A 26,876-nucleotide genomic window follows, 5' to 3' on the forward strand; every position below is an offset into this window, starting at 1 on the left:
TGTTATTCTGTTTTAGCAGTTGAAAATGAACTAAGACACCCACGTTGTCAGTAGTAGATAGGATCTCTCCATTCTGGGATCCTCTGGTGAGAACTACAACCCTCCACTCACAAAGGCCATGTTTGTATTATGTGACCCTTCCCCCTGCTTTGATTGGACTTAGGTGGATGCTTAACCCAACCTAGATTACTCAGACTGTCTCCTGGGATTATCTTCAGCCATTGCTAGTTCTTGAACTAGAGCTGGTACAGCTATGTGCATGGAGAAGAGCAGAAAGCTGGTGTACAGAGAGAGAATGAAGTTAATACACAGAAAGAAGCAGAGAGAGAGGAAGATGTGGTCTTGGATAGTGTAATCTTGGTCCTGCTCGCTTCACTCACCACCTGCCTGTGTCAAAGCCTGCAGGGCAGCCCATGTCCCTGGTCACCACCTTCAGGATACAAAAAGGTTTGCCTCTAAACCTTTGTAATTGATTCCTATGCAGTTGTCCTCACCCTTATCTGTAGGGGCTGCATTCCTAGACCCCCAGTGGATGCCTGAAACTTCAGATAGAACTAAACTCTGTAAGCACTATGTTTTTTCCCAAACATACATGTCTATGATAAAGTTTAATTTATAAATTAGGCACAGTAAGAGATTAATGACAACAATAATAAAGTAGAACCATTATAACAATAAGCTGCTCACAATTTCATGGATCGATGATTCATTCTTACTGAGGAAGACCTTTAGCAACCTCAGCATACAATTTATTTTCTTTCCTTATTAAGTCAAAAACTTTTACCTTTTCACTTAAAGGAAGCACTTTACAGCTTCTCTTTGGCATCTCCAAATTGCCAACATCACTACTCTTGCGCTTTGGGGCCATTATTAAATAAAATAAGGGTTACCTGCACACAAGCACTGTGATACGATGACAGTGAATCTGTTAATGGCTGACTGCTAAGTGACTAACCGGCGGGTAATGCAGACAGCCTGGATCTGCCGGGCACAGGGATTATTCATGCCCTGGGTAGGATGGAGCGGGACTGCAAGAGATTCCATCCTGCTACTCAGAACAGTGTACACTTTAAAAATTTATGAAACTTTCTGGAATTTTCCATGGAATATTTTTGGACTGCAGTTGACCACAGGTAACTGAAACTGAAATGGAAAGGAAAACTGTGAATATGGGAGGACCACTGTATTAAATTCAACCTATTGAATTAGCTGACATGAGTTTTGTGTTCCTGGCTGGATCTTGACTGATGTAGCTATCTTTGCAAATAAGCACATACAACTCTGCATCACTTAAGACCTGCATATGTTCCACTATATGAATGTTCTATGATTTATTTAATCATTTGGCTATTGATAAACATTTGTTTCTAATTATTTTGCTACTACAATCAGTGGTATGATGACCATCTTTGCATATGTATGTATTTCTACAAGATAAATTTCTAGAAGTAAAATTGCTAGGTCAAGGAGAGTCTGCACTTTAAATTTATGATAATATTGTCAAATTTATCTCGAAAGTTTGTACCAAATAATATTTCAACAACTGTGCATTAGAGTACCTGCTTCTCTACACCCTGCTCAACTCTTTGCGAATCTCATCAATTTTGTTTGTTTGAGTAGTTGTTTGTTTTGAAACAAAGTCTCACTGTGTGGCTCAGGCTGGAGTGCAGTGGCACAAAAGTATTTCACTGCAGCCTCCACCCGCTGGTTTCAAGTGACCTACGTCAGCCTCGTGAGTAGCTGGAACCACAGGTGTGTGCCACTATGCCTGGCTAATTTTTAAATTTTTTGTAGAGATAAGTTTTCACCATATTGCCCAGGCTGTGTATTATTAATAGTTTTGCTTTGCATTTTTAAAAATTCTGAGTTAGATTATTTTTTTATACACTTATTGTCCATCTGCATTTCTTTTTCTGTGAACTGCCATGTAACTGGTTTTGTTTTTTGCTTTTCTTCGCTTAATATTACATGTCATGAACTTTATCTAGAATAATTAAAAACGTCATCAATAAAACTGCATATTATTCCATTCTATGATTATATCATAATTATTATTTTATTATTGGACATTTAGATTGTTTCCAATTTTTCTTTTCTCTTTTTCTTTTAGTGAGACAGGGTCTTGCTCTGTCACCCAGGCTGGCATGCAGTGACATGATCACAGCTCACTGCAGCCTCGAACTCCCCCACTCAAATGATCCTGTCACCTTAGCCTCCCAAGTAGCTGGGACTACAGGCATGCACCACCACACCTGGCTAATTTTTGTATTTTTTGTAGAGACAGGGTCTTGCTCTATTATCGAAGCTGGTCTTGAACTTCTGGCCTCAGGTGATCCTCCCACCTTGACCTCTCAAAGTCCTGGGATTACAGGTATGAGCCAGCATACCTGGCCTAATTTCTCTTAACATTTATACATTCTTTTTTTTTCTCTAGCAGCAAGAATGATTGAGAACAGGAACAGCTCAGGACGTTCACAAGCAAGTCATGAATAGCTAGGAATTCCCTTTAAGAGCAAAGGTTTTATCATCAGACAGACCGACCTGCAGGGTGAGTTACTTCTCTAAGCTTCCATTTCCTTCTCTGAGGACTAAATGAGAAACTGCATGTAAGGTAGTTTGCACAGTCCCTGGTACATGGTAAATGAAAACTGGGCATGTATTTTATGAAAAATATTATGAAAGATACTTTTGATCTAGAATTCTTTTGTTGGTTTTTCAGGATTAGCATATACTGAGGCTGGGAAGTGTTTGTCATATCCTATTTTCTGGATAGCCACTGTGGAGTCCTGCATTGTTGTCATTTTCCAACTGGATTTGTGAAGGTCCCAGAAAACTCTATGTGGGATATTGGGAACCATTGGACTGGGAATGTCATGATGCAGATGGAGGCTTCCAATACCAGTGGCCCAGTGCTATATTCTAAGTAAAAATAATTTGTGTCTTTTTTTTTTTTTTTTTGAGATGGAGTTTTGCTCTTGTTGCCCAGGCTGGAGTGCAATGGCGCGATCTTGGCTCACTGCAACCCTCGCCTCCTGGGTTCAAGTGATTCTCCTGCCTCAGCCTCCCGAGTAGCTGAGATTCCAGGCGTGCACCACCATGCCCAGCTAGTTTCATATTTTTAGTAGAGACGGGGTTTCTCCATGTTGGTCAGGCTGGTCTCGAACTCCTGACCTCAGGTGATCTGCTCACCTTGGCCTCCCAAAGTCCTGGGATTATAGGCATGAGCCACAGCACCTGGCTACTTTTTGTCTTAACAGTGGTTCTCACTGATTATTATGAGTTACAGATTGTTATGATAACCACTGGGGTGGTGTCGTGAATCAGCAGAGAACTATCAAGCATGTCTTAATGTGGAGAGGGTCTTGGGTGTTACAGTCTTCTGGGAAGACTACGCCTGGGAGATGCTGTTGGGCATTACAAGGTCATCAGAGTTTTCATAGATCCTTCGAACTTACTAGTGATCCTTGGAAAGTTGAGACTAAGGAGAGTGTTGATCTAGTGCTAGTAACATATTTCTTCAGATTTGATACTAATTTCTCATTTTATAGTTGAGTGAATTCAGGGTGTGTGACATGACAGGAGAGAGGTCGTAATGGTATAAATGCTTTGCTTCCTATAAGTTGAGTGTCGCTTGCTAAATGGGAGGGGTTAACACTTATAAATTTGTAGATGAGAAATTATTGGGAAATAAAGGAGGTGTGTGTCTGTGTGTGTGTGCATGTGTGTGTGTGCATGTATGTGTTTAAAGTTGTTGATACATGTTGGCAGGACTTAGAACCTAGTAAGTATTCAATTAATATAAGTTCTATTTGTCCAGATATGGTGGCTCATGCCTATAATCCCAGAACTTTGGGAAGCTGAGGTGGATGGACCTCTTAAGGCCAGGAGCTCGAGACCAGCCTGGCCAACATAATGAAACCCCATCTCTACCAAAAATATAAAAATTAGCCAGGCATGATGGTGCACACCTGTAGTCCCAGCTACTTGGGAGGCTGAGGCAGGAGAATCCCTTGAACCTGGGAGGAGGAGTTGCAGTGAGCCAAAATTGTGCCACTGCACTCCAGCCTAGGCAACAAAGTGAGACTCTGTCTCAGACAACAAAAACAAAAACATATATATGCTATTTTTAACAGCCTTACTGAGGTATAATTTATATACTGTTACGGATTGAATTGTGTTCCCTCCAAAATATATATGTTGAAGTCCTAAACCCTAGTGTCTCAGAATGTAAGTGTTTGGAGATAATACCTAAACATCTTTAGCATGCATGTGTATATCTATATGTAATTAAACTAAAATGAGGTCATTAAGGTGGTCTTAATCCAATATGACTAGCATCCTTACAAAAAGAAGAAATTTGAGCACAGCCACATACAGGAGGAATATGATGTGAAGATGAAGGGAGAAGACAGCCATCTATAAGCCAAGGACACAGGCCTGGAACAGATCCTTCTCTCCCAGCCTTCAGATGAAACCAACCCTGCAGACCAACACCTTGATTTTCAGCCTCCAGAACTGCAAGAAAATACATTTCTCCTGTTTAAGCCACTCAGTCTGCGAAACTTTGTTATGGTGGCCCTAGCAAACTAACACACATGCCATAAAATTCACCCATGTTAGCGTATAAGTCAGTGATTTTTAGTAAATTTGCAGAGTTGTGCAACCACTACCACAATCTGATTTTAGAGTATTTTCATTGCCTCTAAAGAAGCCTTTTTGCCATTTGCAGTCACTCCCTACTCCCACTCTCAGCTCCAGGCAACCACTCACCTTCTTTGTGCCTCCATAGATTTGCCTTTTCTGGGCATTTCATATAAATCATCTCCAATGATTAGGAAATTCTACATGTTGAGAGTAGGCTCATTCTATATCCTTCTCAGCTTCTTATTAAAACTTCTAATAATGAGCCCAGATCTACTGCCCTGTAACTTATTCTACACAGTTAACATATTCTTATCATAGTTTATTTGTAGCAGAAGTCAGGCAAAAATTATTATATGTGCCATATAATTGTTGGAGTGAGGATCGAAATATTCAGTCAAAATGACCATTGTCATTATATTTTTAAGAAATAACCATTTATTTTTAGCAATCAATAAGGAAAAAGATTGACAAAAGAAACTATAAGTGAGCATGTTATTTTGAGTTGCCAGAGGATAGAGACGGCCCAAGAAGAATTTCAAGAGAACTGCTAATGAGAAGCCTTCCTTGGTGAGACTTGAACTGACAAGCTATTCCCCTGTGCTGCTTGCGCACATCTCATAACTAATTGGGACATTCCATCAAGACCACATGCACAGAGTCACAGCGTAGGTGGCAGAGCATCCAAACCACCAAAGAAAACGTTGAGGCTGCACAAAGAAGGGACTTTGTGCAATGTCCCTTTCATTGAAAAAAATCTATTGAAATGAAATCTATCGAGGACATTATGTCAAAACTGCAACTGGAAAAATCTGCTTTTCTCATGTGGAAGAATTGCCCCTGTTAAACCATAGTAACTACACCAGAAATTACGCATAGCTACTGGCCAGGCGTGGTGGCTCACGCCTGTAATCCCAGCACTTTGGGAGGCTGAGGCAGGTGGATCACCTGAGGTTGGGAATTCAAGACCAGCCTGATCAACATAGAGAAACCCTGTCTCTACTAAAAGTACAAAAAATTAGCTGGGCGTGGTGGTACGTGCCTGTAATCCCAGCTACTTGAGAGGCTGAGGCAGCAGAATCGCTTGAACCCAGGAGGCGAAGGTTGCAGTGAGCTGAGATCACGCCATTGCCCTCCAGGCCACGCAACAAGAGTGAAACACTGTCTCAAAAAAAAGAAAGAAAGAAATTATGTGTAGCTGTGCATGTATGTGTATATCTATAAGTAATCATTTAACAATATGTATTAAGCACCTGTGTGTGCCAAGTACTGTTTTTTGTTGTTTGTTTTCGTGACAGGGTCTCACTGTGTCACCCAATCTGAAGTGCAATAGTACAGTCACATCTCACTGCAGCCTGTCTCAGGTGATCCTCCCACCTCAGCCTCCTGAATAGCTGGGACTGCAGGCCAGTGCCACCATGCCTGGCTAAGATTTGTCGTTTTTGTAGAGGTGGGGTTTCACTGTGTTGCCCAGGCTAGTCTCAAACTCATGGGCTCAAGCAATCCTCCCACCTCAGCCTCCCTAAGTGCTGGGATTACAGGCGTGAGCCACCATGCCAGGCCCAGGTACTGTTATAAGTGCTTGTGAATAAACAAATGTCCCTACATTGTAGTGCTAACATTTTAGAAGGGAAAGTCAAAAAATAAACAATAAGCATAATAATAAATCAGTTAATTACAATGTTAAGTTAGAAGGTGTTACACGATATGGGAAAAAGAAAATTTGAACAGGGAAAGAGAGTGAGAGTGCTGACGGGGAGTGTGGACCGGGCTTCACTTTAAATGGAGAGCTCTATGCAGGCCCTATTGAGAACGTGGCATCCGAGCAAGACACGAAGGAGGTGAAGGTGTGCGTAGGCAATTTTCTCTGGAAATAATGATCCAGGCAGAAGAAACTTCCAGGGCAAACTCTCTGAAGCAAAAGCATTCCTGGTGTGTTTGGGGAGCACCCCAGAGGCCAATGTGGCCAAAGCCAAGTGAGCAAAGGGAAGGTAGCAGATGAGGTAATGGTGGATACTGGGGAACCAAGCCACGAGGGGTTTGGGATTCATTGCAAGGTCTTTGGTTTTTATTCCAAGTGAGACAAGAAAGTCAAAGAGCAACATGATCTGACTTCAGTTAGGAAAAGATCCCTCTGGCTGGTTTAGAAAGGAGCAAGGGTAGAATCAGGGCTGAGGGACAGGAGCCCATTTCGGAGTCCAGACACGAGGTGATGAGGGTTGGGGGCAGTACACTTAATATGTTTGTGCGACTAGATTCATTTATCTAGCAAATATGCATAGCCGCTTTGCCATGTGCTGGGGTGCTGTGGCCATCAACCTGGTCACGGTCTCTCTTCTATTACTGTAAACAACGTAGGAGTTGACATGGATGGAAGGTTCCCTGCAGGTCAGGCTGGCTCTAAGCACTTGAAAGGTATTCTCAGTGAACCTGAACTTTATCTCAAGGGCTCAGGTGCCAACTATTGTCCTCATTTAATGGTGGGGAAAGTCAAACACTGAGAGAGTTGGCAGCCCAAAGTTGTGCCATCAGGCAAGTCAAGACTCAAGTGCACTGGCTTGGGCTACAGAGTGCCCTCCCTGAAGATGGTGAGGGTGATGAGGTTATAAGAGGATGACAGGGGAGGGAGAGCAGGGGGGCCACCTGGAGGAGGTGACATTGAAGCTGAGGCTTTATAGGAGTTAGCCAGAAGAAGAGTGGATATAGGAAGGAGAGAATGCAGTGGTAGAAGGGGAAAGGAAGAGCATGTGCAAAGAAAGACCTAGAAGTAAGAAAGCAGGACATCAGAAAGACAGAAAAGAAACCAGATGTTGTTGGATCCTAAGTGTGCTAGGGGTGGTGATACAGAATGAACCAGAAACACTGGCAGAGAGTAGAAGTTTGGGTTAATTAAATCTATTGACCAAAACTCTACTGAGCTAATGCATACAAATTGCATATTTGATACTTTTTATTCATTTACAGAACTCAAGTATCCAAACAATGATTGCTTGTTCCGAAAGAGAGAATATTTTAATTTTATTTTTTTATTTAAAAATTTTTTTAAAGAGATAGGGTCACCCAGGCTATAGTGCAGTGGCATGATCATAGTTCATTGTATCCTCAAGCTCCTGGGCTCAAGTGATCCCACTGCCTCAGCCTCCCCAGTAGCTGGTACTATAGGAACATGCTACTGTGACTGGCTAATGTTAAAATGTTTTTGTAGATATGGGGCCTCACTTTGTTGCCCAGGCTAGTCTGAAACTCCTGGCCTCAAGCGAACCTCCCATCTTAGCCTCCCAAAGCACTGGAATAGCAGGTATGAGTCGCCACACCCAAAGAGTACATTTCTTTCTTTTTCTTTTTTTTAAACAGTCTCGCTCTGTCACCAGGCTGGAGCGCAGTGGTACAATCTTGGCTCACTGCAAATTCCACCTCCTGGTTCAAGCAATTCCCCTGCCTCAGCCTCCCAAACAGCTGGGACTACAGGGGTGCCCTACCATGCCCAGCTAATTTTTGTATTTTTTGTAGTGACAGGGTTTCACCATGTTGACCAAGGATGGTCTCAATCTCTTGACCTTGTGATCCACCCTCCTGGGATTACAGATGTGAGCCACCATGCCCGGACCCAAGAGTACATTTCTTATTGCCCCCAAAATTGGACAAATTATTTAGTCTTAAGTGATTAGGAATAGGAAAAAATTCAGATTCCACAAACTCTATCCAATTCTGTCCAGAACATTTTGTTGACTTTGCTTCAGAATAAGATGGGACTTTCTTGGCATATGATGAATGTCTGGAGGTAGGACAATGCACTGACTCCTTAAGCATAGAATCCCCTTGACTTCCAAAGTGAGACCTGGTGTGGCCCACTGAGAAATGCCCAGACTTTGAAGCCAGATGGATTTGAGATTAACTGGGGTGATGTAGTTGATTGCTCATCAGTGGCACTGGGAATGAATTCACCCTGCCTTGTACTTACGTGGCTTTCTTCCTCAGAGGAAACGTTGCCGTCAGTTCTTTTGGGGATTTCAACAACTTGGCAAGAAAGAAGGTTTCCGTCAATGTATTATAGTGATTGAGAGGCAAAATATAGGAGAAATGCCACCTAAATTCCTGCAGGATGCATGCGGGTGTTCACAAAGAACATAAACTGAGCAATTCAAAAAGCCAGAGAATCATGCATGCTGAGCGTAGCACACTCGCCTACATAAGGAGCAGCAGTTTGACCTAGAAGCCAGAGACCGGGAAGGCAGCAAGACAGAAAGAAACAGGGCATGTTGATTCCCCTGTTGCCCTTTGCACCTCTCTACTCAGTAGCTCTAACTTAGGTTGTTCAGTGGGCAAAAGTCCAGTGTACTCAGTAGCTTCAAACCAACATTTAGTGTCAAAAAGGTATTTGAGGCCAGGTGCAGTAGCTCAAGCATGTAATCCCAGCACTTTGGGAGGCTGAGGTGGGTGGATCACCTGAGGTCAGGAGTTCAAGACCAGCCTGGGCAACATGGTAAAACCCCATCTCTACTAAAAATACAAAAATTAGCTGGGTGTGGTGGGCACGCGCCTGTGGTCCCAGCTACTTGGGAGGCTGAGGTGAGAGAATCTCTTGAACCTGGGAGGTAGAGGCTGCAGTGAGCTGAGATTGTTCCCCTGCACTCCAGCCTGGGCAACAGAGCGAGAACCTGTCTCAAAAACAAACAAACAAACAAAAAGGTATTTGGAGGAAGCACTGGACCCAGTGACAGTAACAATTTCAAAGCAAGTAGAGATCCAATGGCAAAGATGGGAGAGGAACAGCCTCAATGCATAGGAAAACATGGCTATAACTGCGAAAGCCAAGACTGTGTGTAGGGACAGGCGAGGGAAAGGGATCCCTGCCTGTCGGGGATCCATCCATTTCACACATGGATGCTGAGAGAAAGATGTCTGAGAGGGCGGTGGGTGAGAAGAACAGTTGTGGCCAACTGGCCAGGGGATCACAGGCAGAAACATCAACCCTTTAAGATGCCATGAGCATCGTTGCCTGAAGGTGGCATCTCTCACTCTGAAGAACTGCTGCGAAGATTAAGAAGCCTTGCAATACATTTTTGGAAGGTCAGTTCACATCTGTTTTCTATTTGTCATGTTCTGTCAGCACTTCTGTGAGAACTGAGCCATTACACCAGCCTTGGAAACCAGAGGCAGCTGGAGCCTTCAGGCCTGGCATCTCCCAGGCCCGTGGTCCCACCTCAGTGGGGGACGAATGGGAAACGCTGTGCATCCCAGCTTCAGTTCTCTGTGTGTACCGCTGCCACCATCACTTACCTGCAGATGCAGACTGCTTCAAAGAGCAAACAGACTCTAAGAATTCAGCCTGGTGAATCCATTGTTCTCCTCCCCATAAAACAACAAACAACTTAGAGCCTCTCCAATCCTCTGATGGGTTTAATTTGTTATCTAGCAAGCAAGAAAAAGAAAAAGACATTCTCCCAAATTCTATACAATTTACAGTTCTCCAGCTATGGAACTGGGATTTGCCTGAGAGGCAACGCAATTGGTCCCAGGGAAAAATCCAGAACTCAACAACACTCAGAGTGGCCTGGTGATGGTTATCAGAATGATGTTTCCAAATGGTGCTTATCAGTGTGCAGAGGCATTTATCACCAGCAGGAACAGCGTTCCATGGATGCGGTTCAAAGGGCAGTCCAAGAAGCACATGGGTCACATTCTTGCCCATCTCCCTGCAGCCCTCCCACGCCAGTAGGTAACCTGGACTTGCTTCACCAGGGTTGGGGTTCGCGATGACAAGCCATGTAGGACAGGCTACTTCCCTCAGATCAGTGTGTAACAATTGATGCCCAGTGCTTAATTTTAGCCATAAGAATGTTTATGGTGAGAGATGGAAGGCCAATACCTAAGCTGGTTGGCTGGGTGTGGTGGCTCATGCTTGTAATCCCAGCACTTCCAGAGGCGAAACTCCATCTCAAATAAAAAAATAAAATAAAATGCTTAAGTTGGTCATGGCTTAAAATTTTTTTTAACTTTTTTTTTTTTTTTTTTTTTTGAGACAGGATTTCATTCTGTTGCCCAGGCTGGAATGCAGTGGTGTGATCACAGCTCACTGCAGCCTCAACCTCCTCCCACCTCAGCCTCCCAAGTTGCTTGGACTACAGGTACATATGCCGTCACACCTGGCTAATTTTTTGATGTTTTGTTGAGACAGGGTCTCACTATGTGTCCCAGGCTGGTCTTGAACTCCTAAGCTCAAGTAATCCTCCCACCTCAGCCTCCCAAAGTGCTGGGATTATAGATGTGAGCCACTTTGCCTGGCAAGTCAGCACTTAAATTATCAAGATCCTGGGTGATTACTCTGAGGTTTCTGAGCGGATGGGAAAGTATGACCAATGCCTAAACATAAGGCTACCTTGGTAGGAGCCTAAAAATCCTGCGACTCTACAGAAATCAGTTGCTTGTGTTCTCCACTAGTAATTCTGTGTTGTTTTAGAACTAGCTTTAAAATGAGGAAATACTTAATTTTATTGATCACTACCTATGTGCTGTGTTTCTGTGACTATTTATTGCTGTTTCTGTAAAAACAACAGCAGCCACTTGTTACTGCAGAAACTGTCCCTTTGGAAATCAGCAGCACTTAGTTTAATGCTGGCATTTTTGTTGCATGTCTCCCCAGAAATGCTTGACTTAATATTCTTGCAATAGAAAAAAAAAAGCAATTAAAGTTTTTTTTTTTTTGAGACGGAGTTTCATTCATGTTACCCAGGCTGGAGTGCAATGGCGCAACCTCCGCCTCCTGGGTTCAGGCAATTCTCCTGCCTCAGCCTCCTGAGTAGCTGGGATTACAGGCATGCACCACCATGCCCAGCTAATTTTTTGTATTTTTAGTAGCGATGGGGTTTCACCATGTTGACCAGGATGGTCTCGATCTCTTGACCTCGTGATCTACCCGCCTCGGCCTCCCAAAGTGCTGGGATTACAGGCTTGAGCCACCGCGCCCGGCCTGATAAAAGCTTTTGAAGCCAGATGTCCCTTAAAAAAAAACTGCTGATGGGGAAATCTTTTCTCACATAGAGATTTCAGTTAAGATGATCAAATGAAATAAGCTATATTTAAAGTTTCTGGCTCTTCGTTTACCTTAGTCAAATAAAGCTTGTGTATTTTAGAGATGAAATCAAAGGTCGTTCTGATTCTGGGGATTGTCTTATATTAGGGAACCCATTTTAGCAGTGACTTCAGCTTTGGCAGGTGATAATGCTGTTCAAGTCATGTTCAGTAAATGGGAGAGTTCCAAAATCTGTCGTTTCTGGGCTGAAAATCCTATGCTTGCAATATTTATAAGAAATTATTTACTAGCCAGCTTGGCCAGTAAAGTAGCATAGTGAAACCCCGTCTCTACTAAAAATATGAAAATTAGCCAGGTGTGGTGGCGCATGCCTGTAATCCCAGCTACCAGGGAGGCTGAGGCAGGAGAATTGCGTGAACGCAGCAGGCAGAGGTTGCAGTGAGCCAAGATCATGCCACTGCACTCCAGCCTGGGTGACAGAGTGAGACTCCGTCTCAAAGAAAAGAAGACATTGTTGACTGGTTTTCTGATCTGCACCAAATCTTGACTGTCAATTTGCTATTCTTCTTTATTAAATGTCTGTGGTAAACACATGTTCATCTCAAACATTCCTTTATCAACAAAGGAATGTATGTGTTGGAGGGAGTCGACAACCAAGAATTGGAGTAATTTAAGTTGTCTTTTTCTCCTCCATACTTCCCATGGTAGAATCTGTCCTTATGTGATAGCATTAACTCTCATCTGTTTCATAGCAAACTAAAACCTACATAATCTAAATGCATTTGAGCTAATCCTTCAACTTTGCCACCTTCATCATAACTGCCAATAAGTTGTAAATGTCGCTGGCTTGAGCCAGGCACAATGGTGCATGTCTGTAGTCCTCACTTCTTGGGGGTCTGAGGCAGGAGGATCACTTGAACTCAGGCATTCCAGTCGTGCCTGGGCAAGATAGTGAGACCCCGTCTCCTAAAATATATATGTTTTATGTATACATACATATATATATATATACACACATACACACACACACAAAATATATTTTATATATATATTGTATTACAAAACTATATATATATATAATTTAAGCCATGTATATATCTATATGAGGCTTAAATTTTACTTTGGTCATTTCCCCTGCTTACTTCTCCTCATTCTTCCTTTAGTGCCCAGTTCAAACGTCATCTTCTCTAAGGCCTCACTTTCCTGTTCTCAATCATCCTCCATGAGTAAACCCTCCCCATGCTTTGCGTGTACATCTGTTGTGCTCATCCTACTTTACTTTTTTTTTCTTTAGAGACAGGGTCTCACTCTGTTGCCCAGGCTGGAGTGTGGTGGTGTGATCACGATCCACTGCAACCTCGACCTCCTGGGCTCAAGACACCCTCTTGCCTCAGCCTCCTGAGTAGCTGGGACTACAGTTGTGCCCCAACGTGACTGGCTAATTTTTTAAATTTTTTTATAGAGATGGGTTCTTGCTGTGTTGCCCAGGCTGGTCTTGAACTCCTGGTCTCAAGTGATCTTCCTGCCTGGGCCTCCCAAAGTAATGAGATTACAGGCGTGAGCCACAGCTCTTGGCCTCATCCAACTTTGTAGTCATGTCTTCATGTGTCATTCTCATTAGGTTGAATGAATACAGGGTCTATGCCTCATTCATCTGTGCCTGCCAGACCCTGGCTCCGTGCCTGACATTATAGAAGGTTTATATAAATAGTTGTGAAGGAAAGAATGTCATGTGTTGAGCACTCTGATGGGACAAAGGATAGAGAAGGAGTCAGTCCCTACTCTCAAAGAGCATACAATACAGTGAGCCAGAAAAGACCTGGCCATAAATACAGGGCAAGAATGTATGTGACAGGTGGCATTGCCACTAAGACATTTGAGAAAGGCGTCAATGAATGCTGGGAGAACCTTCCAAACAATAGACCTGCATCAGCAAAGGAAGAAAGCATTAGGTTTCTTTAAGTTGCCCAGGTGATGTTAGGTAACTGTCAAAAAGCAGTGGGAGATAAGGTTGGAAATCTGGCTGGGCCTGGGTGGTAGAAGGTCAGAACTTTTGAAAATTCTTTTTCAAGTGATAGAGATCCATAACAGTCTCTTAAGCACAAAGAGTGATGTAGGAACAGTGGATTGTCATTGCTTTGAGGGTAAAATGTAACCAGATTGTTGAGAAGAAAGTGGACAAGAATCCTGACTAATCCTCATGTCCCATTCTCTCAACTACTGAATAGAGAGCAGGAGGAAGGGCATGATCTTGGCTCACGGCAACCTCTGCCTCCCAGGTTCAAGCGATTCTCCTGCCTCAGCCTCCTGAGTAGCTGGGATTACAGGTGCGCACCACCATGCCAGGCTAATTCTTTGGTATTTTTAGTAGAGACAGGGTTTTACCATGTTGGTCAGGCTGGTCTCAAACCCCTGACCTAGTGATCTGCCCCACCTTGGCCTCCCAAAGTCCTGGGATTACAGGCATGAGCCACCGCACATGGCCCACAGCAATCTTTTAAAAAGATAATTTTTCCAGGATGCAAGAAAGGACATTTGGACGAGAGGCAGGAGGCAAGGAGAGCAGTTGGGAGCTAGGTGTTATAAAGGCCTGAAGAAACGCTGCTGAGGTCGAAGGAAAGGGATGTGCAGAGGAAAGGGTTACTGTGAGAACTCCATCAACAGTTCATTAACTGAAAGGAGGCTGGTTTGGTTAGGGAGAGGGGACAGAGGCAAGATGACAAGTTGTGTTTCAGATATAAGGTGCTAGAAACACATCCAGGAGGATATTTCCAGCAGATCATTGATATTGTGTGAAAAGAACATGAGGGAGAGACAGGGACAGAGGAAAATTTGTTAGCTCTTCACAAAAAGGGATGGATGGCAAAAGCCACATGACTTCACTCATGCCATGAAGATAGGAGGGATCCTTGCTGTACAACTGCAGGACCAGACCTTAGGAAAAGCCTTCATTTAAGAGCAGAAGGAACACAGCCAGCAAAATGGTCAAAGGTGATAAATGACACATTATGTGAACTTTAACACAATAAAAAACACAGGTGGAGAAAAAGAGACCCATTAGCTACCACTCCCTTCCCCTCCATCCCCTGCTTCCTGGCCCTCAGTGCCCACCAGTCTACTTTCTGTCTCCATGAGTTTGCCTGTTCTGGATGCTTTGTATGGATGGAATCATGATTTCCTTTGAGGTCTTTTGCGTCTTTCACTTGGCATAGTGTTTTTAAGGTTTGCCCATGTTGTGGCTGCCATCACTACTTAATTTCGTCGACAAATAATATTCCATTCTATGGATATGACACATTTTGGTTTTCGTTTTTGGAGGGATGTGGTTGGTCTTGCTATGTTACCCAGGTTGGTCTCAAACTCCTGGCTTTAAGTAATCCTTCCACCTCAGCCTCCCAGGTAGCAGAGATTACATTTGTGAGCCACAGCACCCAGCTTTGATATGCCACATTTTGTTTATTTATCTGTTAGTTGATGGACATTTGGGTTGCTTCCACCTTTTGGTATTATAAATGATGCTGCAACCAACGTTCCTGTACAAAAAAGAGAGATCCTAAGAATCGTCATATGAGAAGGCTATCAATGAACATGAAGCCAAAATTTGTAGGACAAAAAAAATTATAAAGGTGTATCAGGCAATTACTTAGTAAAAACATTATTTTTCTTTATTTTATAATGTTTTTGTATTTGTCAGCTATTAAAATGATATATTATATCGTGCTTTCTTTTCTATTGCAAATTCGTGTTCACCATGGGACCTTAAAAAAAATGGCATTAGGAATCTAAGAGAACCAGAAACATAAGGTCTAAGGAAGCCAAGCTGGGTGTAGTTTCTAGAGAGGTGGCGAGGAGATACAGAGAGTTCAAGGGCGGTGGAGATGGAGCAAACACTCGTGCATCTCATGACTAAGAAATAAATCACCAATGACTTTCAAGAGGGCACTTCCAGGCGAAAGATAAGGACAAAACCACAAGTCTAGGAGCATGCAAATTCAAATGCTTACAGAAAGGATATTCTGACAACCTGGTGACCACATGCCCCACCCAAATGTAGTGCCAGCAGCTGTGCCCACATCATTGTTGCCATGTAGAAAAAGGTGGCCCAGACCAGTCAGCTGTGTGATCGTTATGGAAAAGACAGGAATTCTCATTTTTAAGTGAAATTTTTCACTTTTAAAAACACTGTGAAAGTCAAGTAAAACACCCCAAGAGGCTCTATCTGGTATTTGAGCTGCCAGTTCGGCAATCCCTGCTCTAAGGGCTTGGCTTGAGGCATTGACAACAGGACAGGAATCTTTTGAAACGTAAGACAGCGCAACAGTATCCAGTCTGATGGCTGTGTTAGGGTTGGGGGAGACCAGAGTGCTAACAGGTGTCAAAATGAAGATAGAAAATTCTGGAGAGAGAGGTCCAAGGAGGGGGTGGAGGACGTGAGATCCTTAGCGAGAAAAGAGGCCTTTTCCTTTGAGATGAGTGGGATGAAGAGAGTGAGCAACAGACATGTTAAGCGTTGAGAATGAGGGTCAAAGTGAATGAAGGAACATCGAAGACCCTGAAATTAGTGTCTCAATGCACTCTAAGTAGAAGTTAAGGTCTCTCAGGTCCTCACTTCCAAGATGACAAAGAAAAGAAGAAACAGCCAGGTGTGGTGGCTCCTGCCTGTAATCCCAGCACTTTGGAAGGCTGAGGTGGGCTGATCACAAGTCCAGGAGTTTGATACCAGCCTGGCCAACACTGCAAAACCTTGTCTATACAAAAAATACAAAAATAGCCAGGCATGGTGGTGCATGCCTATAGTCCCAGCTATGTGGGAGGCTGAGACGGGAGGATCACTTGAGCCCAGGATATCAAGGCTGCAGTAAGCCAAGATTGTGCCACTGTACTCCAGCCAGGGTGACAAAGCAAGACCATGTCTCAAAAAAAAAAAGAAAAAAAAGAAAGGGCCGGGCACAGTGGCTCAAGCCTGTAATCCCAGCACTTTGGGAGGCCGAGGCGGGTGGATCACGAGGTCAAGAGATCGAGACCATCCTGGTCAACATGGTGAAACCCCGTCTCTACTAAAACTACAAAAAATTAGCTGGGCATGGTAGCGTGTGCCTGTAGTCCCAGCTACTCAGGAGGCTGAGGCAGGAGAATTGCCTGAACCCAGGAGGTGGAGGTTGCGGTGAGCCGAGATCGCGCCATTGCACTCCAGCCTGGGTAACAAGAGCGAAACTCCGTCTCAAAAAAAAAAAAAGAAAAAGAAAAAAAAGAAAGAAGGAAAGAAAAAGAAAAGAAGAAATAATGGTTGTGTCAAAATGGACCAACACCACATGTAGCCTATTCTCTGTACAACCACACCCGACGTGTACCCAAGGACAAGGCCATTAAGCTCGTCATAAAAAACAAAATAGAGGCCATAGCCATCAGGGCCATTTCTGAAGTGAGTGTCTTCCACATCTGTGCTTCCCAGCTGTCTGGGAAACTGCACTGTGATATGAGCTGTGCCATTCATGGACAAGTAGTCAGGAGTCATTCTTGTGAAGCCCAGAAGGATCCAATACGCCTCCCCACTTTAGACCCACAGCTGCTGCTCCTTGACCTCCGAGACAGCCTGTAAGGCATTTTCAGTCTTAAAAATGGAAAACTACCCTCTGGAAAAAAATAAAATGGCAATCATACTTTTTTAAAAAGTGGACATTGAGATCATCTGCTGAGGATGAGAGAGACCAAGGCTGGACTTTAGGCTGTGGGAGGACGAGGTGTGTCTGAAACAGTCCCCAGAATCAGGATCTAACCAGCAGCAAATCAAACCAATACAGACCCGGTTGTGGTTGAAAGCACACAACCACAGGGATGTTTCACTTCATCATCACTTCTTGAGTGGCTGCTTTATTCTGGGTACTGGATTAAACTCTAGAGATTTCCAGTCAAGGGAAGGAGGAAGATGAAGAAACAAGTAATTGCCACAGGGCTGTATATGTCGTAGAAGGGGTATAAACAGGACACGTGAGAAAACAGAGGAGGAACATCTTGGAAGGCTTTCTGAGGTGGAGACATTTAAGTTTTTATTTGAAAGATAAGTTGTAGTTGCTATGAAAACAATGCGGAAAGCCAGAAGAGACAATCTATACAAAGCACTAGAAGGAGCAACGAGCACGGGGCATTCAGAGAATCTCAGCTATTTCCACAGATCTGAAACAGAGTGCCTTGGTAGATCGGGTGGGGGTGAAATTGCAGGGCTGACACGAAGAAGCATAAATAGTTATGGAACTTGGATTTGCCCTGTAGACAATTCAGAGCCATAGAAGAATTTCAGGCATACCAGTGACATCATCAGTTTGTTAGAAAGAACCCACTGGTTTGACAAACAAGGAGGCCAATTTTGATGTGCAGTTATGAACCCAGTCACAGCAGATGCATCTTGATGGATCTAACTAAATCATGGCACTCTTAATCTCTTTATCCACTGATTAACATAGGGTTGGGACATGCAACCCAGTTCTGGTCAATCGGGTATAAATGGATGTCTAAGGGAGCCTCTGGGAAAGAGTTCTTTCGTAAGAGAGAAATGCTTGAGAAGAAAGCATTTATTGTCCCTTCCTTCCTTCCCTTTCTAGATATTACTATATGAAGATGTAACGTTTGGAGCTGCAGGAATCATTTTAGGATCATGAGGCAATCAAGCTAAGAATGAAAGCCAATAAGTTGAAGATAGCAGAACAGAAGAAAGAACCTGGATTCTTGGTGACACTTTTGGTCTCTAAAACTACTCTGAGATGGCCAGCTTTGAACTCACCAAGTCAATAATGAAAGCTTGTATGGCTTCAATCATGATTAGTTGGCTTTTTTGTCAATTTCCCCAATGCCTTACCTGTGGTCATCACAGTAGAAAAGTGAGGGAGCAAAAATCCTAACCTGCTGCAAGGGTCACTCAGAGATAGCCTCATTTCCATACTCAGGAGACAGGATGCATATTCTTGGTTAATCTTCTATGAGTCTCATCAGTCTTTATCCTTCCCTTCCACATGTCTCAGCTCCATCAGATGAAGCTTTTTTATTCATCTACATTCTCATCGTCGTTGCTTTCCTTGTTCTCTCCCAGGCAGAATTCATTTTTCTCATTTAAAATCTGACATGCTTTGGCTTTGCGTCCCCATCCAAATTTCATCTTGAATTGTAATCCCCAGGTGTTGAGGGAGAGACCTGGTGGGAGGTGATTGGGTCATGGGAGCAGATTTCCCCCATGCTGTTCTCATGATAGTGAGTGAGTTCTCATGAGATCTGATGGTTTTATAAGGGACTATTTCCCCTTCACTCTCCCTCACTTCCCTCCTTCCACCTTGTGAAGAAGTGCCTGCTGCCTCTTCACCTTCTGCCATGATTGTAAGTTTCCTGAGGCCTCCCAAAGCCATGCAGAACTCCGAGTTAATTAAACCTCTTTCCTTTATAAATTACCCAGTCTCAGGTATTTCTTCATAGCAGTATGATAACAGACTAATACAAAGTCCCAGGATCTTAGTATTTATTATAATAAATTATAGTTCATTCTGAGGCCAAGGGCTCTGTTTTCTTTATCTTAGGGCTTATGGCAGAAAGACTGGCAAATATGAATAATAGGTGCTCAGAAAGTGTGTTTTAAATGGAATTTTGAGAAAGCGGCCCAAATAACATTAAGGAGAATCGTGGGCTTTTTCATGAGCTTCCCCAGATTTGCCTGACTGGCTTCCGAGCTGCTTGCAGAAGGTACAGCTCTGGTGGTGCACACCTTCTCCTGTGGGATGACTGCCTTAGGCATGGCCTCCATTCCACCCACATAGTGAGAGCTGTGGCAGAACTGGTTCTCAAGTCAGTCCAACCAGACTGTGGAGTCTTTGGCACCTCCTCCGACTTTCAGATGCAGAGATACACTGTGCCTCGGGATGTGGCTTCCCCAGTGGCTGCCTGGAGGGGTCTTTGGTTACACAGCCTGGGCGTGCTAGAGAATTATCACTCTGTAAGGTCTACTTGGACCAAGGAGAGATAGGAGGTGCAATGGAGCTGCACGTTAAGTCATCTCCCTCACTCCTGGTGGACCACTCTGTGCACCATGATTCCATGCAACCCGATCAAGCAACCCACTGTGTGATCTCATGAAGCTGTAGCCCACTTCCTGATGCCCCACTTTGCACTTGCTTTCTCTCCATCCCTGATTGACTTCCTTTTTACTCACTCTTGCTGCCCTGGAATTGTACTTCCTTCCTTCTAATACAATATTAGGCCAGGTGTGGTGGTTCACACAAGCATTTTGGGAGGCCAAGACAGGAGGATTGCTTGAGGCCAGGAGTTCAAATCCAACCTGATCAACATAGCGAGACCCTGTCTCTACAGAAGAAAAACAAACAAACAAAAAAGTAGTCGGGCATAGTGGTGTGTGCCTGTAGACCCAGATACCTGGGAAGCTAAGGCGGGAGGATCGCTTGAGCCCAGGGGTTTGAGGCTACAGTAAGCCATGAACAAACATTCTGTTTGTTTAAGGAAACTATTATCCATGGGGGCATTTCTTAAAAATTCAATCGGTTCATGTAAAAAATAATCTTAGAGGAGGTGAAGTGAGGTCTCAAGGGGAGCAAATTAACTCCTAGGATAAGCAAGCATTTAATTGTCCTTGATTTGAAAGATTATCAATTTAAGCTTGATAATGATTCCTTTAAAGTGGCATTATTTCTCAATACATCAAGCCTGTGCTGACAAGTTTCTTGAGAGAGAGTTGGAAGAATAATTGGAAGATGCATAATTATTCTTTGCTTGATGTTTGGCTACCTTAATGTGATCTAATGTCAGTAAAACTTACAGCTAATGATACGTACATCTGAGTTATTTTCCTTTGACAGATGTGAAACACTATATTACTTTTAAGCATTAGCCTGTTTATCACAGATATCTTTTTGATGCAGTTAAATTTGTTTTATATTAAATACATGTAAGAGTTAAATATAATTAATAGAAATATTCTCAGGGGAAAAAATGAGGTTTGAATGTCAGTGGCAGCTTAATCAGCTTGGATTTGTAGATGCTTCTGCCTGTAGGGGTCTGAAATCATTAACCCAAATAAATAAAAGGCATAATTTACAGTAGAGATATTAACCTACTTAATGTTATCTGACATAAGAAACAAAGTTTAAAAATGTTAGTGTATTGCTAAACCACCCAGAACAGAAACACATATGCAAACTGAAAAAGAAAAAAGAGTAACTATCGGGTCTGGAAAGGACCCACAGGGGAATTGTACAAGTTGAGAACCTACCAAGGTAAAAATGGAGTACCACAAACCTAACAAAGATGGCAATCTTGATAATTTAAATTTCAAATGATTTGCTCTTACTTTCTTGAGAACTCCCCCATATGAGATTGCCAAATAATAGCATTCATACTGAAATACGTACACCTTAAATGCAGCCAGTTCTCAGTCATCCCACTAATTGATGAGAGTACAGTGGGGCCAGGCAAGGTGGCTCACACCTGTAATCCCAGCACTTTTGGAGGCCAAAGCAGGAAGATCACTTGAAGCCAAGAGTTTGAGGCCAGCCTAGACAGCATAGCGAGACCCTATCTCTACACAAAAACTAAAAAATTAGCTGGGTCTTGTGGCATGAACCTGTAGTCCTAGCTACTTGGGAGGCTGAGGAGGGAGGATCACTTAAGCCCCGGAGTTTGAGGCTGCAGTGAGCTGTTATCATGCCACTGCATTCTGGCCTGGGTAACAGAGTGAGACCTTATCTCTAAAAAAAGCTACTAAATAAATATAAAAGAAATGAGTGTATAATGGGCCCAAAATCAATCAGCAGATTTGTTAAATGCTAACTATGAGGATTAAAAAGGAAACTTTTGCTAAAAATCCACTGCCTGGGTTCCTCCAGCTGTGGTCCCTGATCAACCTGGAAATTGCCAACACCATTTACAACCTGCTTTATGATTGAGCTTGCCCACTCACCAGCCCCTCAGGAAAAGGAAAGATAATATGAAGTAGGGAGGGAGTGGTCAGGGGGAGAATGGTTCCAGGAGCAGAATTTTAAGAAGGCAATGGCCACTGCGTGCAGTGGCTAATGCCTGTAATCCCAGCACTTTGGGAGACCGAGGCGGGTGGATCACAAACTCAAGAGATAGAGATCATCCTGGCCAACATAGTGAAACCCTGTCTCTACTAAAAATACAAAAATTAGCCAGGTGTGGTGGCACATGCCTGTAGTCCCAGCTACTCAAGAGGCTGAGGCAGGAGAATCGCTTGAACCTGGGAGGCAGAGGTTGCAGTGAGCCGAGATCGCACCATTGCACTCCAGCCTGGCGACAGAGCAAGACTCCGTCTCAAAAAAAAGAAAGCAATGGCCAGTGACCCAAGTGTTGTTCTAAAACAAGAGCAATGAATGAAGAAAAGTCTTTAGTTACTTAGAAACAGTCACGGTGTTCTTCAAAAGAGTAGTTTCAGACACTCCAACTTCTGGCCACAATGAAGTAGCTGGAACTGGAATTCACCTTGAATAACTAGAAAAACAGACAAAATATATGAAACAGTTGTTTCCAGACTTTGGACAATAGGTAATATGGGACTGTGATCCCTGAGAGAAGGTGGCCTTGATATCCCCTGGGCTTTCTGCCTGAAGACACATATCTGGCAATGGAGAAGGGAAGGGGACCCACGTAAGACAACAATGGTCTTACTGAGTTGAGGAGCCCAAGATCCGAATTCAAGAGGATTGAAGTAGCTGGAAATTGTAGGGCAGAGTTACAGAGTTTCTCTCTCAGAAAGAGAGTTCCAGAAATCTGCATGGTGTCATTTTGAGCCTTTGCTGTATATGGTGAAACTCCACTGAACGAAGAGAGATTGAGAACTGAAGAGCAGTTCCTGAGCTTACGAAGGGCTGGAAATTGCTCAAGGGCCGACCAGCCAGAGGGGTGTGTCCTCACTGATCGCTAGGAACATTCAGTGGAAGCACTAGAAGCGCCATGCTTTAGAAATGTCACTAAACTCTTCCTAGGATAAAAGCTACTTTAGGTCTGCCCTAACAAAACTTAAAAACAAACCCCAAAAGGGCCAGACTAAACCAAGTATCTTTCTGCCTGCCACTACAAAACTCAATAGTCTTTGAAGGAAGATAGTAAGATCTAGGCACTTGATAATGTAAGACTCACAACGTTCAGCATCCAATAAAAAATGACTAAACATGGCAAGAAGCAGAAATATGTGACCCATAATCAGAAAACTAATCACTCAGAGGAAACAGACCCAGAAATGACAGAGATAGAATTAGCAGAGAATGTTAGAACACCTATTATAACTATTTTTGACTACTTGAAAGCATGAACAAAGTGAGGAAAGAAGTTGAGGACATTAAAAAGAAAGAGAGAGGTTTCAGGAGAATGCCACCATACTGAAAAAAGAAAGGAGTGAAGACAACAAAATTAAGTTAGAGACCATTTATTCAAGAAGTACAGCTGGAAAGACAGACAGGGGTAGCATGGCAAAGGCTAGGCTGTTGTTCGGTTTTCCTAGAAAAAAAGAGAGAGAGGCTAAAAAGGAAAGCAAAAGAAGAAGCCGTTGAGAAACAATGCTTTAATTGTTAGAGGAAATTATGTGAGGTTAATGGTTCTAGGAAGCTTTAAGAAAGAAAACTTACCACTAAAGAGAAGAGGAATGATTTTATCCTGAGATAATGGAACGAGGTAAACACAAAATAGAGACAGAACGTTCAAGGGAATTAAACAAGGCCAGGGTAACTAAGGGAGTCTCAGTAAACAGGAAGCAAAATCCTTCACTAAGAGGTGGTAGTATTGGGGAGAGCAATGTGTGAAAAAAAAAAAACAAAATGAGAAGAGGGAGCCTGAACCAGAGACTGTGGGAAACAAGCCTCAGAGAAAATATAAGAGATGAATGATGAAATCCCGGCACTTTGGGAGGCCAAGATGGGCCGATCGCTTGAGACCAGAGTGAGTAACAGTGAGACCCCCATCTCTACTAAAAATTAAAAAATAAAAATTAGCCGGGCATGGTGGCGCATCACTGTCGTCCCAGCTACTTGAGAGGCTGAGGTGAGAGGATCATTTGAACCTGGGAGATGGAGGCTGCAGTGAGCTGTGATTGTGCCACTGCTCCCCAGGCTGGGGGCAGAGTGAAACCCTGTCTCAAAAATGAAAATGAAAATTTAAAAAGAGATGAATAAAAGGATTGCAAAGGTGTAGCTCAAAATAGCCCCATTTCCCAATTGGAAACCAGAATTAACAGAAGGAAATAAGTAAATGGAAAGGAAAAGTGAATTGGGTTTAAATGTTAAGAAGAAAATAGTTGTCCTTTTTATTTTGGTGTACTAAATCCTAGTGAACTTTCTGGAAGAATAATGTTACTGAAGGAGGAGCATTGTGAAGAAACAGTAAACTGGGAAAGCAGGAAAATAAGTGGGAGAAACTTTGGACCCACCAGACAAGAATAGAATGGTTGTAATCTTCAGTCTACTAAAATTTTATTTTTATAAAATTATGTTTGTGAACTTGGGTAATAAAGCTGTGTATAACTGACAATTTGTTGTAATAAAAATGACAAAGTCAGTTACATTTCTGTGTTGTGTAGTAAGGTAAATCGGGTCAGGACCCAGAAGATCTAATGTTGTGTGTGACCTCTGGCTTGGCCATCTTTAAGGGTTAATCATTCCGTCTCTCTGAGTTTGTTTCTACATTCATAAAATGGGCAAAATGCTAGTTATGCCCACTCCATATGAATCTGCGCAAATCAAATGAGAGTATAAATGAAAACACTTTGCATGCTGCTAAATGTTATGAAAGAAGATATGTCTAGACCTTTTTTGGGCTATCTATCCAGCTTACAGTGACTCTTCTTTCTCTGACTGTTGGCTTTCCAGCCACTGGCATGCCTCTACCTCCCCATAGGATTTACTCTATCACTCCACCCACCTACCCACAATTAACTAGACCAGGATTAAACATCTGATCCTAGAGGAGTCCATCAGATTCTCCCTCCTGAGAATTTAGAATTGGGGCCAAGACTATTCAATTTGGACTGATAGCTTGAACAGACATGTAAACTTTGGAGCAATGGGTTGGTCATCTGCTGCTGGCCAAGGGCATGGAGACCCAGAGAAGGCCGGCTGCAGAAAGAATGAAGCCAACAGGCCTGGGGAGGCTCCCAGAAGAGGAAGAGAGGGAACAGAGACCTCTGACAGCCGTGCACGACCCGGTCTTCCTCCTGAGGCCTGATGGCTTTACTGACCTGAGAGTCTGTAAACCACTCCTGTGTCCTATGAATAGAATCTGTTTTATTTTCATAATCTGGCTCACATGTTTTTCTGTAATTTTTAATGGAAGATTTGAACTAAGGCAGTGTAATGGGTTGAAGAGTGTCCCTCCAGACTCATGTCTCCCAGAACCTCAGAGTGTGACTTTATTTGGAAATAGAGTCTTTGCAGATATAATTAGTTATGTTAAAATGAGGTAAGACTGGATTAGAGTGGGCTTGAATCCAACGACTGGTATCCTTATAAGAATAAAAGAAGACACACGGAAATACACACGGAGAAGAAGCCCATAAGAAGACACAGGATGCAGAAATTGGCGTTCCGCTGCGACAGGCCGGAAAATGCCTGGGACCACCAGACGTTTGAAGAAGCAAAGAAGGATTCTCCCCTACAGACTTCAGAGGGAGCACAGCCTGCTGATAATTTGACTGTAGACCTCCAGCTTCAGAACTGTGAGAGGATACATTTCTGTTATTTTAAGCCACCAAGTTTGTGGGACTTAGTCACAGCAGCCCTAGGGAAGTCATAGAAGCACTAGAACAGGAGAGTTTACCTCAGAATTGCTCTTTTCAAACTAGACTCTACAGTGAGGAGACCGCCTTGCTGTCCGTAAGTGCCTGCTAGGCCCACGGCCCACCTCTGAGAAACAGGCTGCTAGTGGCTTATTCTCTGTTGCCGTATTTCTTGCCATATAACATCAACCCTACTGTTCTAGGCACATTTGTTGGGAGCCAAAGTTCCTCTGGGACTGAGCTAGTCAGAAGGAGACCAAAAAGGACTTCGGGTGTCCAATTGCCTAATAGGGACACTCAACCAGGAAATAGAGATACTAGATAAAAAAGTGTAGGTATCCCAGTCCATGCTGAGCCTTTATTCCATTTCTCCTTGAGCCTGTAGACATGGCTGCAAAGCTCTGAGACCAAGAATGGCTGCCTAGCTAAGGAGGCAAAGATACCCCAAGCTGCCCCATGAATCCTGGCAATAAACACCCATTTCCTGGGATGATCTGAGTATGCTCCCTGTTTCAACCCGCTTTCGTCAACGCTGGCTACCACAGACCATAGACCAGGTGGCTTAAACAACAGGAACGTCTGACATTTCTGGAGGCTGGGAAGTCCAAGATTAGGTGCCAGTCAATTCCTATTGAGCAGTCCCTGCTCAGCTTGAGGAGGGCCACCTTCTCAGTGTGTCCTCACATGGCCTTTCCTCAGTGCAGGGTGAGAGAGAGAGAGAGAGAGAGAGAGAGAGAGAGATTGCTCTCTTCCCCTTCTTATAAGGTTGCCAATTTTATTAGATTAGGATCTTGCCCTTATGACTCTGTATTTACCTCCCGAAAACCTTATCTCCAAATACAATTACACTGGGGGTTAGGGCTTCAACATATGAATTTGGGGTGGGGGATATAATGCTGTTTACAGCAAATCTTAAAGGATCTAACTAATGTAGGCTAGGCCAAATGTACTCATGTACAGCCACACAGGCTCAATATGTGTTTTTGAGGAGTGGGGAGGAAGCCCAGAAAACGTGCCCCAAGCTTTGCTGCCATTTTCCCCTCCTCTACCCCGGTGGTATCAGAGGAAACCCCCAGTCCTCTGAGAACATTTGCTGGGAGCTTGTTTCCTGGGATTGGCCCTGCCCTGAAAAAGGCAGAATGTATTCCAGGTGTACGTGCACAGGGTCAAATTTATTTTTTCCCTTTAACATCTTGTTAGAATCTTTTCACCAAACAGCTGGCTCATTCATAATTCTAAAGCAGGAGTCACACTGAAAGACAATTTCAGATAATTTTTGTCACCTCACAAAGACACAAAATGCTTCTAATTACATAAACAAGGACGTGTGTGTATGTTTATACTTCTTATATACCAGGTGTTGTGCTAAGTGATTTATGTATATATAATCTATAAAAAATTTCTATATATTATATATAGAGATATATT

At 43.2% G+C, this 26,876-nt stretch overlaps 1 protein-coding gene across 2 annotated transcripts in view; it reads left to right on the forward strand.

Annotated features, from left to right (window-relative positions):
* YEATS4 (YEATS domain containing 4) overlaps positions 1–19,110 on the forward strand; it is a 92,313-nt gene extending 73,203 nt beyond the window's left edge. Inside the window, exons 7-8 of one of the 2 annotated variants that reach the window (XR_004274104.1) lie at positions 2,435–2,548; positions 18,274–19,110. The gene's annotated coding sequence lies outside the window, so the exon portion shown is untranslated. The remainder of the gene's footprint in view (positions 1–2,434; positions 2,549–18,273) is intronic. The other variant, XR_004274105.1, reaches the window with a different exon arrangement.
* Positions 19,111–26,876: the final 7,766 nt, after the last annotated feature.

This window comes from Sapajus apella, unplaced genomic scaffold, assembly GCF_009761245.1.
Source record: "Sapajus apella isolate SASKATOON/1434 unplaced genomic scaffold, GSC_monkey_1.0 scaffold2, whole genome shotgun sequence".
In the NCBI taxonomy this organism is placed as follows: domain Eukaryota; kingdom Metazoa; phylum Chordata; class Mammalia; order Primates; family Cebidae; genus Sapajus; species Sapajus apella.